At 44.3% G+C, this 21,841-nt stretch overlaps 1 long non-coding RNA gene across 1 annotated transcript in view; it reads right to left on the bottom strand.

Moving 5' to 3' along the window:
- Positions 1-266: 266 nt before the first annotated feature.
- Positions 267-21,841, bottom strand: part of LOC142813863 (uncharacterized) — a 70,839-nt gene continuing 49,264 nt past the window's right edge. The window contains exons 2-3 of the long non-coding RNA XR_012894704.1: positions 11,987-12,277; positions 267-1,552 (exon numbers count right to left, since the gene is read on the bottom strand). This is a non-coding gene — a long non-coding RNA (uncharacterized LOC142813863). The remainder of the gene's footprint in view (positions 1,553-11,986; positions 12,278-21,841) is intronic.

Raw genomic sequence — 21,841 nt, 5'->3', positions numbered from 1 at the left:
ACAGCGAGGTTTTTGATTCCTCCTTTACCTTGTGATCGATCTTTCACGCTGTTTTTGTACGTGACCTGTCACAACGACCCACCTGAGGATCTTTTTCAGAGGATCACTACCCATGGAATTTGAGGCAGTTTCATGCAGTGCTCAAAAGGACATACACTTGTCCTGCATTATCCTCTCACGTTGACCTTTGGTTGGCACTATCCCAGTGCGTCGTGGTTGGTGCACAGACGACCTCTTTAGAACACATATAAGTGAATGCAAAGACATTTCTAAATATCGCTGCATTTATTTACATTAGCGTATCACTCACCACGTGTATGCAGCACTGCTAAGGACGGGACGTGCGCATAACACGAAATAATTAAGTCGGACTGAAGAGTCTGAAACGTATTGATTTTGTTGATTACCAGGACAGCAGCACATGGAAGCTACAATCACATGATCTATATTTTATTGACTCGCCACCTTGGACAAATGTTGGCTTTGAGCACACCAGTGGCTTGCTATACTAAATGCAATAACGTGAAACCAGCAGCTGTTTCATACAGTGGTGACCACCATGGAAGCTAACCAAAAAAACATTTTCAAAAAACAGAATGTAGTGCCGTGAACTTTTCACACTTTTCTTTGCGTGTCAACACAAGAGAGTTCTTAGGCTACACACAGTTAGCTGAAATATGTTCAACTTCTCTGAGAAAACAGCGAGCTCTTTCCTATTTACCTCGATTCAAAAAGTTTCTTGATTTTTCTGAAGAATCTTTACTGGGATCTAGTTAAACCACACTGATTGACCTTCTATAATAATTTGCACTTCTCAGTCGCGCAACTGAAGCCTAAGTTACTAACAGTCTGCCCTATAAAGTGAGATTCAGTTTTATTATTACGAAGCTTATACAGTGTCTCTTTGCTCAATGTGGTAAGGCAACAATGCGAAATCATGACGACACAGTGTAGCTGGTACTAGAAACAGAGCCGTGTTGGGCACTTGGTGGGACATAGCCCTGTGGCACGCGTCTTCTCTACACGTTCGGACGTTGAAGCAACACGGCCGGGTCAGCTCGAATCACTGGTGAACGAATGAATCACTCCACACCGATGTTCCCCACTCCAAACATCACAGGAGGCGAAGCAGTCCAGTCTTGCGCAAACTATGAGCAACACCTGAACGCTGTTACAGGGACCAGGGTGCTTGCATCAGAACGAGTACGAGCAGGGCCTGACATGGCAGGGTATTCGCATCTTGGCCAGCTGTGTCCCCGTGTGACATTCATTCAAAATGACCACCGACATAAATACACAGAACAGTTCCCACATTTGCTACGCACACACCGTACGAGGTGTGTGTGCTGACCAAGATTTGAGAAGCGGGGTGCGTTTTCGATCCATTTCGCAGTGCCGGACATCTCCAGCTTCGAAATGTGGTTGGCCTAGTGGCCCCTCTTCTTGTTCGTAGATGTTGATTGGATCCGCTCACAGGGGGCCAAGGTAAAGTAGTGTGGTGGAGCTCCCCTGGGTCCGAGTGACGTCTGACGCTCCAGAAGGGAAAGCCCATCTGCGCAGGAAATTTTGAGAACAATATTACTATGAAAATTAGGTAAATTACTTTCAATTGCCAATAGCACACAATATTTATGAGGCATACCATTGCAAAACACGCTAAATATTTTTTGATCATCTCGCGTTTGAGTGGCCCGCATCATGCTAGAGCATGTTCTCAAGAGCCTAATAAAGTTCATCCATTCATTCATTCATCTGAGGCCCTTAACGAGCATCTTGATCTATGGTGATGTTTTAGATGTTCGGTTGTCAGTATGCGACCAGCATGGCCAAGATTTAAATCTGTCTATTCGAGCATAGCAAAGTAATAGCATAGCGCCTTGACCACAGCGGCTGGCACTTCCGATCTAAACAATAACAGTGTCACAATGTCAACACAAAAGGGAAGGAACGAATGCGATAGCAGCAGAACGGACTGTTGTATGAAGTAAGCCTAACAGTCAGATCCTTTAGCAGATGATGTTGCGTAGTTGAAGAGAACACTTGCCTGAAAAATACTGCCCCTGTAGTGATCGAAAGGACCTTGGTGTTTTCTCTCGTTCTGAGTCATGAGAACACATCTACAAAGGTGGGAGCCACCTTCTGATCCCCGTCAAGATAGCGAGCGCGCGACTATGTTCAGGTGCTCAAGGAGTACGCAGTTTTTGCTGGAGCCCCACGGCGCTCCTTTCTATCCCACCAGTCCTTCGCGCGGCTGAAGTCAGCCGCTGAGTTTGCCCTTCACTTCATCTGGCATCTTTGACTGCCCTCGCATTCTATCACTCGTACCTAGAACACATGATGCGCAAGGAGACGTCATCACCCTTAAACTTCATACGGGGCGTCACACATTCGGTAAATTGCACTTGAAGTGTTCACATAATTTCTATCCAAGTAAAAAGAGAAACTACAGAGTAGTGCAGCCAAGCCGTATTGTTTTCCTAATCAAGTGATCTCAAAGAAGATTTATCATGTGGGTGCATGCCTGCATTAGGCTGCGTATAGTTAAGCTAATCTATATATTGGAAGTATATATCTCCCCCGAATGCTTCTTACCCTATGTTTATAGCAGGTTTTCAGAGCCCTAAATGTGAAAAGTTAGAGATACTAGTCAACGGAGAGCACTTTAGTAGCCTGCGCTTTGCAGAGTACAATGCATTGCTATTGTAATTCATGATTTCTAAACTTGACAAGGGGATCACAATGGTAGGTCTCAATAATAATCTGCAGATTCGGGATAGGTAGCAGTGCACTTAAAGTTGTAAAAGTATGTCTACTTAGTACAGGCAGTCACCGTGGAGCCGAACCACGAGATTGAAGTAACTTGAAGAATGCGAATGAGGTTGAGAACATTCGGCAAGCATTCTCAAATCATGAATGGTACGTTGCCACTATCCTTTAGAAAGAAGGTTTATAACAGCTGCATCTTACTGGTACTTACCTACGGAAGAGAAACCTGGAGGATTACAAAAGCTGTTCAACTTAAGTTGAAGACGACGCAGTGAGCAATGGAAAGAAACCATGATAGGTGTAACCCTCAGGGACAAGAAGAGAGCAGAGTGTATAAAGGGGACAAACGAGTACTCATGGAAATCATAGTAGAAATCAAGAGGAAGAAATTATCATGGCCAGGGCACCGAGCGTGAAGGCAAGGTGACCGCTGGTCATGAAGGGTAACTGATTGGATCCTCAGATGATTCAAGCCGGATAGGGGGAGGCAGAAAGCTATTTTCACTGATGAGATCGGGAAGTTTGCGGGTATAAAGTCACAGCAGCATGCACAGGACTGAAGTGACTGGTGGAACATGGGAGAGGCTTTTGCCCTGCAGCAAGCGTAGTCAAGCTGCTCATGCTGATAAAGAAACGTTAAACAAGTATTGTGGGGCCTGGGTGTGAACCGAATATATTTTTGTTACCTCTACCTTAAAAAACACCTTTTCTTCCGAAGTCAAGGGGGCGGCTTCTCACTCACGTGTTATTGCAGTGTGACGTCACAGGAAGGCTGCAAGTGGTGACGTGCAAATCTGTCATCTGCTCATGGCTCACGTGTACAGCAACCAATGAGCTGTGTCCAATGACGCTGCCAGTGGTAGAAGCATTTCGACTGCTTGCAGGACGCAGGAGCTTACGACTGCGGAACTGCCTTGACTCGTCGAGATAACGCCCATTGCAGGAGAGATGGCTTGTAGCGACCATAACTTCATTATCAAAACAAAATAATTTATACGTTTTGTCGTACCCCTACGTGGACAGAGGCTTGACAGTGCATACCAAAGAAACCAAAAATATCCCTTTTGCGATGTCTTCAATTCGTGTCAGAATTCTTTCATATGTCGCGTGAGGGCCCACCCAGACGACCGAAGTCGATCGCTTGCACGACCGAGGAAATAGTGCCGTTCATGCACCTAACAATCTTATCCGAAGTTTCCGAACATCCACCTCATGATGTCAGTCTGGAGTGCCCGCCCATTGGTGCGGCCTTGTGTGTATGCGCGTTTGAGAAGAAAATGCTTAGATTTTCTAAAGATGTACCTGAGAAACCAATACAAGCACGCTTGCAGAGCAACCAACACGTCAAATTATATTTGTCTAAGTAGGAAAGCCTTCACTATGCTACTATTTGTCATTCTGCAGACAATCGTGGGGCCCACTACACATCAATATTGCATTATCGGCACTTTTTTTTGTGACTGATTATGATGAACTATGGCTGAAGCCTTTGTATTGGGTTGAAAGCAATTAACGACGCCGTTGATACACAACTTGCATTGTAATACGCCGTTGTTATTTTACTTTACGGCCACGCGATTCCTTTCAAGTCGTGACGGATGTACAGGGTCTTCTTGCAAATATGTTTTAAGCACCGGCGTGGCTATGCCGCACAGTATTCGGTTGTCGCGTAGTGGGCTGCGTTGGAATTTCATCCAGTCCACGAAATTTCCTTTCTTATTAGCACTTACAAACGCTGATGGCGGCGGCGGCGGATAACTTTGGAAACGATTTCAGCTCTTGGAATCCCTCAAGAGCTTTGACTAAGAAAATAAGATACACTTTCAATGTGGCGTTCGGGTTGACAGGCATTTTAATAATCTATGTAGGTGAGTGTCTCAGTAACTTGGTACCGGAGCCGTGCTTGAGAAGCATTATCACATATAATCTACGTGTATCCGTCATCGTGCTGTTACGATATCGATGCGTCTGTGCAGTTCACAAATGAAAAATCAAAGGCATCCTGAAAAGTATTATTTGCGTAATTTCAAACTCCCGATGCATGACGATCCGTGAATAACAAGAAATCACCGCAAAACATTCCTCTTTGCAAAGATAATGGTTGTGTCCGTTTACTGAAACTGAATGATACCATGGCATAGCTTAATTACGAATTCAGAATCTCCTTGGAGGAGACCACAGACCTAGGTCAATGACGTCAATGAATCCTCGCATGCGCGCATAGCTCCACTCATTGAAGGGGCAGTGGGATTGGGCGTGTTGGTATAACACCATAAAGGTTGCTTACCAGCGCAAACGACAGGGCAGGAGGGGACAGGAGAAGAGACGAGACAGAGCGCTCTGTCTCGTCTCTTCTTCTGTCTCCTCCTGCCCTGTCGTTTGCGCTGGTGAGCAACCTTTATCATTGAAGGGGCCTATATGCCGCAAAATCTGACTTTCATAAGTTCCGTTCATCTTTTACACTATCTGATTCACCTCGGCCTATGCAATATGACGATGTAAGTGATGTGATACGGCAGCCAATTCCAAACACAGGCTTACGCAGGCAAGCTACTGCTCGAATATGCTGGTGTTACATTGAAGAAATAACATCAATATTATTCTGTAAGTTCAGTTGCTATGATAAAACTGTTGCTTCTAGGAGTTGATTCATGTTTAAGATAGATTTACGAGTGCAAAAAACAACAGGACATTCAGAATGGAAACACACACACAGTGCCGAACTCACAACTGATTTATTATTTCGAACACTGAGACTTTTTGTAGGCCCACGTCGTAACAACAGAAAGAAAACAAGAGAAAAAAGAAGCGATGAGCACAACATGACAACTTCTCGCCAAAAGAGCGAAGAAGCCAAGGTAACCACGGCGTCATAATATCTTACGCCACAGTGTACACCTCCGATTTGAAAGAAGTGAAAAATTGTATACTTGGTCCTAAAAGCTGTCTTTAAAGTGTTTTCTCCGGTCGGTTTTATAATCAAGTACATAATTTCTCACTTCTATCATTACGGGGGCGTACATCGTAGCGTAAAGCTTTTTTATATGGCGCGGTTACCTTCGGTTGTTTGTCCTTTTGGCGAGCAGTTATTACAAGGTGTTTATCGCTGCTTTTTCCTCGTGTTTTCTTTTGCTGTTTTGGCACGTACCTTCCAAAATAAATCAGTTGTCAGTTCAACGTTGTTTGTGTGAGCTTTCTTTATGAAATGTTTTTTTGCGCTAGTAAATCTATCTTAATGCTATGCTAACACTAATTTCATGACAATTGTTACGAAGGCTCATTAAGCAAGTGTGCCCGAAAGTGGTGTTCCAGGAAAGGAAGCAAACAAAAGGCGACGAAAGGACCCCGACCACGCCAACAAAGAACTTGGTTCTGTAAGTGTATACGTTAACAGAATAAGGCTGAAGCACGACAAGAAAAAGGAACCGCCATAGTACGACAGCGTTTGTCCTGTCGTGACTGCCCACACGCTACAGACAGGCCAAGCGCCACAGTGCTAAGAAGAATGAATAATCTAGTGGGTGAAACGATTCCGACCAACCAACCTACGAGATGATGACACAGCGAGGCAATACATACGTACTTTATGTTTTACTGCCAATATCAGATGCCGTGTTCTGATGTGCGCGCCGAATCAAAGGTAGGAGCAGACGTGGGGCAGAACTCCTGAGTGATCTAAGGAAAGGATAGAGCGGTACGCCACTTGGCGCCATCTGCTTGCGGCGTGCAGTATGGAAGATTAGTTGCCCGGGCAATAAAGTATCTGAAATGTTTTCGCTGGGTTCAAGGACAGAGCTCTGAAAGTAATAAATTAAGGAGGCTTACTCAATAGATGTGGGTTGATCGAATACTTTTTCAATGGTGATATATATTATTCCGAGATACGTATTTATGCTCACGTTAAGCAGCTTTCATTTTCATGAAACTCCATTGTGGTTCTCCTACATTTTTTCTACCTAGTAGAGCCCGTATTTATATTGCTAAACATGACTAAATTGTTTACTTTCGCTTAGCAGCTGGGCATGTGGTATCTGTGTATTTGCAGATACCGCGTTCGCATCAACACTACCAATACATTAAGCAACGAAGCTTTGAAGACAAAATAAAAGCACTCTTTTTAAACACAAAAGTGAAAATACTGTGTGGAGGGATGCAAATAGAGCACGACCTTCTTGAGAAACATGCAGAAAGTTATCGCACTATACCAAACAACCTTCAGGTTTCTCACGCCCCACAAGCGCTAGTGGCTGGAATGAGAGAGGGACATTTAGGGTAAGAGAGATTGCTCTGACGCAGAATGCACTTCCCTTTACATGCAGCATTCATACAGAATCAAGCAATCTGTATTGTTTCCTCTTGGTTCTTCCTGTTTTTTGCCCTTTGTTCCCAGCTTGTGTTAGCGGTGAACAATGTATCTCAACTAGATAACCAGCTAAACCAGAAAAAGTTAGCCGTCAATTGCATATACATGCAACGGTATTTTTCTGGCATATTCGCAGTTCAGAAGAGCAGCATGAAGTGAACTACGTTCAAATCATGGTAATGCGTGTTATCGACGGTTATGCACCATCGCGACAGACTAAGTAACTGTGAAGAAAAAAATAACGAGACAACTGGGTGCCAGTTTTCAAAGATTGCATGGGCCCACTGTCGATTCAGCAAATAGGCTTCATTCTCAGAATTGTTTCCTTCCGTGTGAACCAGAGTGCAAGTGCGGTTGAATTCATCAAGTGATGCCGCGACGTACTACACAGATCTTATTTAGGCTGAAACGTAATGTAGTCATTTGGAGGAAAGGCCTCTGGCAGAAAGAGGTGTTTTACTTTTCCATTATAATTTTGAGTGATTATCTGCCATGATGTTACCGTTTGGCTTAGTAGCCACCATTGGTTTCTTTCTGGTGTTTCATGGCTGCTGCGAACGATAATAATGATATCCTAGGTTTTACGACTCAAAAATATAGTGTGATAAGGAGGCATGTTGAAGTGGAGGGCTCTGGAAATGAACATCTGGTGCTATTTAACGTGCACTGATAAAAGCATATTGTCTTCATCGACATGCGACCGCTGGTGCCGCCATCAAACGCACGACAAGTGATCAGAAGTCGAGAACTCTACGCCACCATGACGGACGTGCTGCAGTGAATGAGTCTTGCCGCCCCTCTTTACCCTTCACACGTGCACATTTTAGGGCTACGGTGAAGGCCCCGCTTACATCAAATCATGCGTGTAAGCAGTTGTAGCAATGTCGCAGTTGTGAGCAGTTGTTAGCAATGTAACAATGTGCAAGTCGTCGTAGTAATGTAACATTTCTTACATCTTGCCACAGAAACTGTCAGCGCTCAAGTGCTACGTGTATTACTCTCTGCATGCATTGTAGGCGTCATGAACAAACTGAAACGATGACGGATCCGTCCCGACGAGCGAAGCCAGTCGCAGTGCGCGTCCTAGCCCGAAATGCGTGCGAGCTCTGTCTGAGGTTTCAACAATCAGAGAAAAAACAGAGAAGGGACAATAAAAAGAACAAAGACGAGCACTGTCCGTCTCTACACTTGTCTCTGTTTTTTTTTCATGGTCCTTTATTTCTGCGCCGATTGTTGATCGATTTTCTACTAGCCCAATCTCAAACTTTGCATTGGATAGATGGCCTAGCGCGTGTGACGGGCGAGGAAAGTGACATTAGATGACAGTAGTTCGGGATATTGACAGGCTGCGCTTTCGCTATCTTTTCATTCGCATTGGCTCTTTTTCGTCCTCGTTCGCTCCCACTCATCCTCGATCACTCTCTTTCATACTCGTTTGCTCCCTTTCGTGCTCGCTTGTTGTATCGATTAAGCCGACGGCAGCGCCAATGGTTATGCCGTTCGGGGCAGGGACGGGTACTAAAAACTCCACTCAAAAAAGAAGACACTGCAGTGTTCTAAAAAAGTCATGAATGTAATTACGGACGCATTTAACAAAGCTTGGGAGTATAAATGTGGCGTCACATTTTTCACCTGGCAATTTGAATTTAGAGTTGCATCCAGAGAACTTAAATATCTTATTCATTCGAAAAAAGAAAAAAAAACGCGCTGGTTAAGGACCTTTTCAAAAGCGTCACCCTAGGCTTCAAGGGAATCCCCGACCACTGCAGCCAAACAAAAAGCTGATTGACACAACTTTATTGGTTCAAGCTCTGTGACCCCTTCCACCTTTCTGTGAAATTCATCAAATCTCAAACTCAAATGCATGTCGTCGCCGATCTAAAATCTAGTGCACCCCTTTTCACGCAAAAATATTGAATCGCACTTTTTTTTGTCTTCTAAGTGAGTGTTTCATTCGGATTTTCTTCCAGAACTTCTTAGGCATTTATTTTTTTACAGTATTCGTGTTAATCTCAGTCTGTAGCTTTAAAGAATACCCTCATGGTCCTGAAGACAAGAAAGCCTGCGAAGTCTCTCGCACCTTTCTTGTCATGAAATATGCTATACTTCCTTACCGAAAAGAAGAAGAAAACTAGACAACCCACTGTACCATTGCTGAGCACGCCCCTCAGTTCGAGTGAGTCCACCATGCGAACTTCGTGCAATACCAAGGTATTAACCATCCTCTTCATGCCAGTTTTCGTCAGTGACTACATGAGACGGCTCAACCGGAAAATAATGTCTTTACACCCTGAGGCACTGGTGCTGAACGAAGTGAAAGAAGTCGGAGTGAATAGCCACAAGAACATCATAGCGACTGACGTCAATCATATGACTGCGCTCGACAGATCGCGATAAGTTTCGAAACTTAATGTGATGGAAGTACGCTCTCATATACCGCCGGGCAAAGAAGTGAGCACTGGGGTAACATATGATGTTGACGAACCCATCACCAACACAGATCTACAAGTCTTGGTCAAACTGGCTTCAGAAGATACCATAATTGCAAGTATATGTCGTATCGGAACATCACGATGCGTAAGGATTATATTTAAGGGCGAATCATTCCCTTCAAACATGAAAGTAGGTCACTTCCGACACGCAGTTCGTCCTTTTGTACAGAAACCACTTCAGTGCAGAAAGTGCGAGAAGTTGGGTAACGTAAGTGGAGGGTGTACGAACTCTGCCGTCTGTTCCCGATGCACTGGGAATCACAACACGGACACATGCCAGGCCATGATGCTGAAGCTCTCAAATTGCAGTGGTTAACATGATGCCTCTTTGAAGGGTTGTCTTCTTTTTCGAAGGGAGCTAAATTACTGAAGAAAGGGGCTTGAAACGACATCTCACATCGAGAAGAAGCTGCACCAAAGCCTCCGAAACCTTCTCGTCTCGTGAAGCACATCTAAAACCACGTCCACTTCATCCACTCGGGACAAGTGCAGTCGGCTCTAAGAACAAAGCCGCTTCTGCTAGCAGGAAAACTTACGTTTCTCTCCTACTACCCATCCGAACACAGCCCTGTCAAAGGGCAGTGATGTCAACGCAGTTGACGCTTGGCCCGAACTTCTAAAAATACATGCGCTTGGTGAGCGGCATCAGACCTATCAGAGCTGCATCACATACCCCATAACGTAACGGACAAAGACTGATAAGTTATCGTCATGGTCAGCACCCTGGTCAGTGACATACGCGTGTGCTGAGCAAGATGCAGACACCGACAGCTAGAAGTGTGTTGCAACTGTTTGACACAATCACTTCAGTTCTCGCAAGCCTTCCGAATTATGCTGCTTGATAACGCAAACGACACCATTATGGCATCACCATCGGCAAGTATTTGGGTGCATGGGACTCTGCTTACAAGTTACGTAATGCAATGAATGCGCTGATTTGATTAGGACATTTGTGTGACTCCCCGTCGGTGATATTAAGCACAGAGCTGCCGTTACGTCGACAGCATTAGTGACTTTTCTCTTCTTCTCTCTCTATAACTTTTATTGCCCTTAGCCCTTTCCCCAGCACAATGTAGCCTACCGGGCTCATCCAGTTAACCTGCCTGCCTTTCTTTCATCCTTGCTTTTTCTCTCTCTCTTTTTCCTACTCATATACAGGGTGTCCCAGCTATCTTTGGCCAGAGTTTTCAAATCTGCCGACACAAGGAATTACGACGCGACTAAATGCATGTTTCTGACTGTTGCCTGGAGTTAGGCACGCTATTTTTTGTGTTTTAAAATATTGGTTCAATTCATCTGTTTAATTAACTAGCTTTTCAAGGAACGAACGCGGATAAAAAATGTCAGTGTGAAAATTGGACATCGGTTTGCAAAACGTCCGATTAAACAGTTTCGAGCTTTGTATCTGCTGATTGTTAGTGTTTTTCTGGTAACTGCGAATTCCCGCGAAATACAAAGAGATAAGTAAAACGAACTGAAAATTCTCAAATCGGAATGATTTAACCTATATAGCGTAGAATGTTATTTATCTAGAACAGCATATATTTGAAGACTCTTGCACTCACGTCCTGTTACGAAGCATGACGACCACGACAATTTCCGAACATTAATTGCCACATTTGCGTGCTCACGCTCGCGTGCGCTTGCGTGGTTGATATGGTTGATATTGAAGGAAAACCGTTTTCATTGAATATCGACTATTTGTGCCAGTGGCGGATTGGACTGGTTGTTACGCCATGACTGCAGGCGGGAGCTCAAAGCAAAGACGATGTACAATCTTACAAAGAGCTGTGATTTCCAGCTATCATTCATTGAACCGCTCAGACACAAATAGTTAACTACTTCACTATGTCCTTTGTGCATAGACATTGACGCATGCGAGACTACCCTTTCCCCTAATTCAATAAAGTGCGGAGGAGACTGTTCTCCCCACACTTTTTTTTTTCGGTTGAACCTGGCCCAACATTGTTTAAAGTGCAGAGTCGGGGTCATGCTGATTTTCGGCCACAATTGTAGCCGAGGCTGCTGTTGTTGGTTTACAAGAACTGTTTAGTTTCAACTTTCTTCCGCGGAACTTCGAGAACCAGAGGCAGGCCTTTCCTGTCCTAGAGATTACAATTTATGAGTATAAGGACAGATTGCTGTGTGATGCATGTCATTTCTTCGTTTCCATTTTGTACCCGCGTTGCAAAGCTTGTGTTCTTTTGCTGGTGACCGGTTTTGGGAGAGGAGGAGGGGACACTTCTGAAGAATTCTACCCCCTTCAAAATTCTACGCCTGCCTATGTATTCGTGCTCAGTCTAGCGTGGTTACTCTCGAATGAGAAGCATAACAATATTTTCTTTCTATAGATGATCACACTCACAGTGGACCAGGAGCAGGATACGGTAACTCTCCCCTTTTCCTTCGACGTTTGTGGTGACGCACTGGTAGTGGCCGCAATTCCCACGCCGTGATTTCTGTAGCACGAGCGACTGGTAGCTAATGATGATGCCCTGCTCCACATCGCTGTAGAGCAGCTTCCCTTCTAACTTCCAGCCCACCTACCCGACCATAGGGTTCGCCTGGATGTTGCATTACAGGCACACGTCCGAGTTTTCACGGATCGCCTTGTTTCTGATGTTGGCGCCTAGTGAAACGCTCAGCAACGGTCCATCTGCAATCATTGTTCGAAATAAAACACACTCATTCACCTGCGCAGAAGCAGTGAAAAAATAGAAGATGGAAGCAAAACAAGAGGGTGCAAAGGCGTGAGTTCGCATACTGAGCAAAGGACACCGTTTAATTTGACAGAATGCCTTAAATAGCACTCGTATAGAACACGTTCCGAACATATTTCGGAAGGCAGCAGGATACCAGACAGGCACGTACACACTATTTTTTGCAAAAGTCAAGCCGAAATCTAAGCGCACTAAATGAGTTCCAGTAGGTTGCCGGTCAACGCCTAGAAAGTACGCCAGGCATAAGAGGTCATAATAAATGCATGGCCCATAGAGCGGGCGTGAGTGAGGCCGCGCATATGCCGGTTAATGCAACGCCGGAAATGCCTCGGAAATGCACTCCATGTCGTTGCTACTTCAGCCACAACGAGGTGCTTCCCTGCGTACTTTCCCAACTCACCCTCGCCGCTCGCACGCCGGTTGATGGCACTTATACAAAACGTGCACGGGCCAGACATACAACGCAACAAAATTAAGGCTGCGTGCAACGGCTTATGCGGCTTGCCACTCCCTCGTCTGCGTGCGCGTTTTCGCTAATTGCCCCGACAAGCACCCAGACGACTCGGTGAGCCTCCCGCCGCAGATAGGCCGAAAACTAAGAACTCACCACGTGAGCGGTGAAACAGAGTGGAGGCCGCTGACACGGACTAACCAGTACACGTCATAAAGGGACAGCGTATACAAATGTGGCTGGTACAAGACAACGGGGAAGGTGACAAAGAGTTGCGGATATCACGCCAACGTGAGTGGTCTTACTTCCAACGTATACACTGTCGAACGTTTCGTAGGACTGATTCTCTATCATCATCATCATCATCATCATCATCATCATCATCATCATCATCATCATCATCATCATCATCATCATCATTATTATTATTATTATTATTATTATTATTATTATTATTATTATTATTATTATTATTATTATTATTATTATTATTATTATTATTATTACCATCATCATCATCTTTACTACCAGTGATCCCCTCAGGATGATTTTCTCGCTATAGTTTTTAGTCAAGTAATATATTTGTTTCAATTAACCGAAAATATTCCATCAGCGACGCACCTTCCGGCTTATAATTACTTTAATTTCCTCATTTTGAATCATTAGTACGGGTCGTCCAACGAGTGCACATCGTGGAGGAGAAAAACAATGCAATGGCTTTTCTGTCTCGGGCCATAAAAACCGAAGCCTGTTTTCGAAGCTAGTGCAGCTGAGATGTGAAATAAGCTGGTCATTATTATCACCCTCGAAGAAGTGCTTCCCCGCATGCACAAAGTGCACTGTTGAGGATGTGCAGCAGCGGCTACAATTGCAGCGAAAGCGTTTTTCCTAACGGCTTCGAAGCCGAGATAGTTCACGGTGATTTCATGTTTATGGTCCGCAATACAGTTGTCAATGACGAAAAGATATCTCTGTCATCCTCCCCGTCGTCCTGACCAGTGATCCTTTGGGATGTGAGCCAGTCGTTCTTTCATCATGAAGTGCCTTTATGGAAAGCATAGATCTGCGATGGGCACGCCGACCATATGACGCAGTACCGTCACCCAATGCGACAAGCTTTCCTCGTCGTAAAGCATTTACATGGAATGTATGGAGGCTTAGGCCTAGTTATTAGCCGAAGTGCGTGGGGTTATTGTGATCAGTTAAATATATATTGCACAGAAAAGGGCGCGCCGTACTTAGTTTGAAAGATGCCTCCGGGCAAGAAGCGCGACAGTGAAACTGTGAGGGCAGGGTGGCGATTACGAAGCTCAGAGCCACAGGACAGCACACGTAGTCGGGCAAAAAAAAACGTAAAGCATGAGCATAGGTCAAGTGGTGCTGGTTAGGAGTGTGGCTCCAGGGGCTTAGTCGGAAACAATTAGTCATTGTGTCAGTGGAAGGAACACTGCCTTGATTCTGCTGGCAATAGAAACGGACGTCCTTCCTTCATTGAAACAATGAAAACGTTTATGAGTTTAAATGAGTGAGTGAGGGTAAACCGCAGGGAAGCTGGTCTGGCGAAAACATTCTGGCGTAATTGAGGTTATTTGCAGAAATGGAGTGACCTGGAGAAGGAAGGAAATTATGAACGCTCAGAGGTGGAAAAAAGTGAAGAACATAAAGGATATGCGAACGGGCATTGAGTGAATTAATATAAATTGGATGTAAAACCCTAAGATAGTTAGTGGTGAAGGCTCTTGAAGCATTGGCATTTCGGATGTTGGTACTTATTGCCAGTCATTGTTAGTTAAATTATGTTGCTTGTGCTATACATTGTTGTTTTATGTCATAAATTCGCTCTGTTTTCACATGATGTTTATTATCAGGCTTGGTGTTTCATAAAGATGTCATAACGACACAGCCAAAAGCTAGTGGTGCCAACGTTTAGCCTCCTCCAAAGCGCGCGAATTGCGTTTCTGTACTTAAGACACAGGTGTCAACTACGAGGAAAAAAAACGCTATTCTTCTTCTTCTGAAGGCAGCGACTTTTCCCTTGAAAGCCTGAAGCGCCATCATAAAAGATTGGGAAGACGAGGAATAGAAGGAACGGTTAAGGGAGGTTAGCCATTGTAAACACCAGCTGTTATTTTACGCATGGCAAGATTAGTATACGGGAAACAAAAACGTGGTCGATTCATCTTTTTAGAATTCGGTATAAGACGAAAGTTAAAAGTGTTAACGCAAAGGTAGTTGAGCATTCATTGCGCATTGTTTCGCCACAAGGGCGAAGGAATGCATACTGCAGTAACAACTTGCAGTGTCACGCGAAGAGCGGCAAGTAGCTCGAAACTTGCAGCGCACACCTCAACCATAAAGCACGTACTAAATTAGCATACAAAGTATGAACGGCTGCGACCATGGAGTACATAGAAGATAAAGCACTTGGTTTCTTATCACCGCGACCCAAGCTTTTTCTCCGTTATATGGACGATTGCTTTTGCGTCGTGAAGACGTCGGAAGTTGAACTTCAGACAGCACCTGAATTCCGTGCACCCAGCCATATAATTCACGACCGAGTGTGAAAGCGACCACTACCTGCCCTTTCCCGACGTCCAGGTGGCAAGAAAGCGCAGCGGCCTGGAGTTCTCCGTTCACAGGAAGCCAACGCACACTGGCCGCTACCTTCAATTTGATTCTTTTCACACCGCCTGCCACAAGGCTACGGTTGTGACCACGCTACTCCAGAAAGCTAAGACCTTATGCTCCAGTGACATGGAGCGAAAAAAAAAAGAAGACGCCAGCGTAATTGCGGACCTCAGAAAAAACGGATGCCTAAAAAACTTCACTCGAGACGCCACCCACTGCGCAGAGCAACAGAGGATACGAAAACCCCACTCAACTTTAATTGGCAGCCCCCCAAACGCATACCGGTCTCACACGTTCAGGTAACCAGCGACATGTTGGTGCGGATCTGCTAGAAGGAAGGGGTTCGCCTCGTGCACGTGCCTTCGTGTACGAAGGGCCGCCTCCTCTCCCGCCCGAAAGACCGGCCAACAATGGACAGGACCCCCGGTGTCGTTTACAACATTCCGTGCGCCGAGTGCCCTTCTTCGTATATCAGTGAGACGAAAAACCTACCGAAACGACTGAAACAACACGCCAACGATGTGCGAAAGCTCTAGAAAGAGCGCAGCGCAGTCGCCGAACAGGCTGAGAGTTGGATCACCGGATAAATTTCGAAGCAAAGGCCATCCTTGAAAGCGAGCCGAACTGGAGGAGAAGGTTACTACTCGAGCCGTGGCATATACGGAGGGCAGCCCATAACATCAACCGCTCTCTTGGAGCCCTTTCCCCAGTGTATACACATGGACTGCGCTCCATGGCAAAACGAGAGAGAGAGAGAGGGGGTCATTATCCGCCCAGCGAGTGCTTTGAGTACGCCACTGCTACGTAGTCCTGCAGTCACCCCTGAGGAAGGAACAAGTCGGTTTCGAAACGTCGGGTTTCTTCAAAAACTTTTGGTTGGAGTCTAATTAACCTCCCAGTTTCATACCCAACCAGACAGACTTCTGTCGAATGTTTAAATTGAAGATATGAAGTAATCATTAAATTTCCTGTCAATTACAGTAGCATCAAAGGTAGAAGCATTTTCTACAAGGAAGTTATCACAATGAGATATCACGGGCTTTACAATTCTTCAAAAAAAAAAGGCAGCAGGCTTTTTTATCATTTTACTAAGCTTAAAATTACATAAAGTGTGCTTCTCTTCTCACATTTTAATTTTCGATTCTTCAGATACATTTAAGATTATGAATGTTTGTGTTATGGGGGTGGTTTTTCTTAGCTTTGTTCAAACGCTTCACTTTCCTTTTTAAATGTATATTCTCCCGTGTAATCCATAGATTGGATTACACGGAAGGTTATGTTTTTTTATTCTAAGTGATACAAAAGGTTGTAGAAGTCATGGACCATGTTTTTTTAGTTTTCCCCACAAAGCGTTGCATGCGCCAACACTGTGAAAGAAACCGTCATAATATGATTGCAAAATTTCCTAAACAGATAAATTGTCAGCTCTTGTATGGTCATGAAAACTTGTAACCTTAATATCATTTGTCATTTTTAAAGAAGGAGGCTGCACATGCACCGCACGATGGTCGGAGATGCCATCAGCTGAATCGATAACATCGAATGGGTTGATTACACTAGAGATTGGTCGAAGCAACACAGGGAGACGCCATTTTGTTTGTTCCTTCAGCCTTTCCCTGGGTGATGAAGGCACCGAAATCATTCAGTGGTGGGTAGTTAGCACCCTGGTTTACATGGCACTTACGTTCGGCACTAGCATTCCATTGCGAGTGGCTTGGATTTTGCGCTATGGGAGGCTCGTCATCTCCGTGCTTGTTGCAGAACGTGTGGGCGCTTTACTACGCCGATCATGAGTCGGGAATCACAAGAGCTGCCTTTCTTTCTGATTGCTCTTTTGTTGCAGCTCCGTACACACACTGATGGTTCTACGGTTGTTCACTGTTCGCGCGAAGACTGCGTATCAGCGTGTGTGGTTGGTAATTCATGAGCCACAGAAGCGCAGCTGCGAAGTGATGTACATCCAAAAAGCAGGAAGTACGCCCAGATGTACTTCCACTTCGTCTTACCGCGTATGTTTGCTCTGCACTGGGTTTCTGCAATTCAATAAGTAAGCGTACACACAAACAAACAATGAACGTACATGAAACGGTCGTCATGATTTTTTCGTGTTTTCTCGGTAATGCTACGACCGATGTGGCACCCGAGAGACATGCCTGGCGGGAAGATTATCAGCAAGGGTTACAAATGGCTGAATGCACAAGCATTGCCAATAAGCTTTTACGACGGAAACTGCTGGACTTCTCTGGCCGTGTTCTACAATCAACATGTTCTTGTGACGAAATCTACTGTAGATACAAAGCTACCAATGAAAAAATAAAAATCACAACCTTGTCTAGCAGCCCCGCAGAAATGCTGTCCCGGAAGGAAATAGTCGAACATGTCCTACCTCGGTCATGTAACATTCTGCTTGTTGTCTAGAGTGTACAGCAGTTAAGTGCATTTCAGGCGCAGTAATCAGCGCTTACTTTTCATTTTTGTTACTCTCACCTTCAACAGAGAGGGTCGGGGCAACAATAGCGTCACACTTGTAGCATATATCCCATTTAAAATAGTGTTATGAGATGACAATGTGCACACAAAAAAAATGTTGCCTTGAAAAAAATATTAACAAAATATCTCGCTTCTCTAGTGCACGTGTTTTTTTTTTGTCGTCATACATACTCAATACACATGAACTTGCCACCTATTCTTCCTAAAAAATGATAACAGACTGATTATGCATATTGTCACTCAGAGTGCGCTTCGCGATTACTTTGTTTTAGAGAAAACCTCGAGCCGTTCTCTCAGTTGCGCCGTCTTCCACAAGCGTAGATTATGTTCTGAAGTATAAATATACACAAACGCATTTCAATCACTCTTAAAGTAGCGAAGTTGGCTTGGGGGAAAAATTGAAAACAGTTTGTTTAAAGGTTTCTATATATACCCTGCGAGAAAAATGATAATCAGAGGCTGAAAACGTTTCGCCCACAAATGACTGCTAACTCCGCCCCAAGACGTTCATCAATCAGAACCGCACCAATACTCACAGGCGCTTGCGCAAATAGACAGAAATGAAATTTTTATGGAAGCGTGGACCATTTGTTTGCACGGTGCTCACAGAACGCATGATTACCAGCGCTGATAGGACAACTGATTAGTTGAGTGCGAGACTTGTACACCTTCAACTTTTCTTGAAATGTAAAACTCAGATAAATTAAGGTAGTTTATGCATCCCTAGTCTTGGTCAGTGGTGGGAAAGTAGCATAACATGTTGCCTTGTACTTATTAAAAATATCGTTGTTGGCTGATTATTTTTCTAACTATACTTGCCATACAACCATAAAGGCTATGAAAGGCTACGAACACTCATTTCGTTTCATAACCCTCGGAAGTATCAACAAATAGTCCCGTCTAATTTGAGTTGCGTAGGGTCGCATCTTCATCCTGCGCCTACTTGATCCACAAAGACTTTACTGCTGATTTCTGTCAAATAAACTGACGTTATTAAGTGTGAATTATATGGTACAAAAACCATTGTTCAGTCTTATTATTTTTTTTTTGCTCACCCCTAAGTAACGTAAGCCGCCTTCCAGCCAAGTCGTAGGCAGCGCTCAAATGCTTGTAGTTTTTATTAAGTGAATCAATGATCTGGTCTCAAATCTCACTGCACTCTTCCTATGTTTATGTGTGTTTTTGTATGTGGAGTATACGTTCCAGATGGTAATTCAGTGGTCGAATGCTTTTCCGATTTAGCTGCGATATTTTTTTAGGTTGATGTCCACAGCACGCAATATACCAAAGTTTTTATGATTACGTCTGGATATCTAATGCAATCCGTCTCGGAAGAACAGTGTTTATGGTCCTCGGCTGCTGATCTGAAGGTCGCCAGCTTGATCCCGGCCTGGGCAGTCGCATGTCAGTGGAGGGGAAAATATATAGGTCCTTGTATTGTGTAATGTTAGTGGACGTTGAAGAATAACAAATGGTCAAAACTTTCTGAAGCCTTTCACTACAGCGTCTCTTATAATCATACCGCAATTTTATAGACGTAAAACCCCCGTTATTATATTACATGTAACGATGACTCACTGCGAACTTCTTAGCCAATTTAGTACATCACATTTAAAAACAATGAACATTGATCCCGTCTCGTAAATTCGTATTACCTTTATTTTTTTACTACCTATATACTGACAATTTTCCAACTTAACAAGCATTCTTTCTCCTAACTTTCCCATTTACTATGACATCGCAGAGCCTGTGAACACTCTTCTTTTTTTTCATGGTGGGCCGATAAACTTAACAAAATTTCAGACATTTTAATCTTCCGATCTAATGTCTCGCATAGGAAAAAAAAGCACGCCCAGAAATGAAATGCTATGTTGTATTTAGTTTTTATTTTTTTAACTGACGTAACTTTCCAACCTTGTAGCTTGAAGGGAGAAAAGGAAAAAGGCTAACAGAACAGGCATATTGGGTATGTTGCTGTATTGCTGGCCATATTTTTTTTTATATTTCGCTTGGTTGGCTGCATATTTTTTTGAGAAGCTCGCACTATGAGGCAGCATGGTATCACGTTAACTGCGAACGCGCAAGAAAGGGTAACCAAAGTGAAAGAGCAAACCAAAATAAAATAAAGTTTGCCGACAGTGTAGCAGATAAAGACTAGACGAGGGCCTCCATCGTCAGGGCTGATCACTCTGTGCAAAGGCTTGCCCTACTCGTCCCATATAATGACATCTTTCGAGGGAACTGTGCCAACGAAAAGAAATCGGGATAGGAAGAGAAATCAGATTTGGGCCATGAAAAAAATATATATATGGCCTGTTAAGCGCACCATGACAACCGTACTCCGATTAGCAAACTGCGTGTTGTCCCATGGCGGTGCAAATCAACGTTTTTAGCAAGGTTGAACACCCTCAGCTAAAAGAATTCACGTTCAGCCGTGAATGTGTGTGTGTGTGTGTGCAAGAGCCACTTTGCAGAAAGCGAGGTCTTCTCGCGTTACTGGGTACATCTTCTATCGTAGATATTTAATGAATGAAGATGAAGAGGCTTGTAACGTCACTGCGTAGAGACTAATCACCGGTAGGAAGATACTATGATCTGGCTGTACAAAATGCCCAGGTGGTATGGGTATAGGAGGCGTAAACAAGTGCCCTTCGTAGCAACGGCTATGCGATGTCTATTCACCGTCATACGCTGGTACCCATTCTTAAGCGACGTTCAGTGGGACAGCGGAAGTAGTGTTTAACGTAGGCTTGCAAATGTATCCTGCTTCTAACTTCAAATTTACCTACACTGCACATTAGCTTTCACAAGATCTTGTTTCCGACCACGCCAGAGGCCCCGCCATAAATTTTGTTCAAAGGGGGCTAATTAGGCGGAGAGGAGGGGAGAGGGGTAACATTCTTTAATGCTTGACAAGAATGATTAACGGCCCCTATAATATATCTGTGGACGAAGGGGGGGGGGGATTTTAGCTTTTGAAACGGCCCCACCTTACTCCCTTTCTTACGCAAATGAGTCACGTATTATTAAAAACAAAGCTGTGTTGATTCTCAGGTGAATGGTTGCAGTAAATATTCAATCAGCATTTAGCAATGCCTTACAATGGAGTCGACATCTGCAGCGGGTCCAACAGGCCCCCGTATACAAGAGGATATGGCTGGGAAAAAATGCAACGGTAAGAAGTGATCAGACAAGGAAGCAAACCAAGTCACAGTTCAAGAGCAAGAATGTGCCAGCGTTTCTAAGCCTAGTGTTTCTGTCACTTCGTAATTTATTCCAACCATCGATAAATCCTCTAACGGCACCGAGATCTCATGCAAGTCGACAGCCACTTAGCCTGCCACAACCAACACAGGCTGCACCGCACATTTTTCCTTTAAAGGCGAATCGAAGGGCGCATCGGCACAGTTCGTTAAGCAGCGAAGCAACGCGTAGAAAGCCTTTCAATAGAGGACTTCCACTAAGATTCCGTGAACTAAAAGGAAAGAAGAATGTAACGAGTAACTGAGAGGGCTGCTCACGCGCAGTGATGGAAGACCTAGACAACAAAATGGCCGCAGAGTTTGTTTAACTTTTACACCCCTTCTACTCCCCCTTCTTCAGATCTTTTTCTACACCCACTGGCCCTATGCGTGGCGTTTCAGCCATTACAGCGCCGTCTTGACGGAATGATCGCGTCAAGAAAAGAATATGCCTTGGCTGGTTAATATTTCGAATGCCGCGATGACTTGGACTTCCAAGAAGAATGAGAAGCACACTGCTTATATTTTGATTTCCAACTGATTGATATGTGGGATTTAACGCCCTAAAGTCACCATACGATTACGAGAGACGCCGAAGTTGAAGGCTCCGAAAATTTCGAGTGCCTGGGGTTTTTTAACATGCACCCAATACTGAGCACACAAGCCTACAGCATTTTTGCCCCCATCGA

The sequence above is a fragment of the Rhipicephalus microplus genome, chromosome 4 (assembly GCF_043290135.1).
Source record: "Rhipicephalus microplus isolate Deutch F79 chromosome 4, USDA_Rmic, whole genome shotgun sequence".
Taxonomy (NCBI): Eukaryota; Metazoa; Arthropoda; class Arachnida; order Ixodida; family Ixodidae; genus Rhipicephalus; species Rhipicephalus microplus.
Note: the sequence above shows the minus strand (reverse complement) of the source record. Positions and strands in the feature narration are given on the sequence as shown.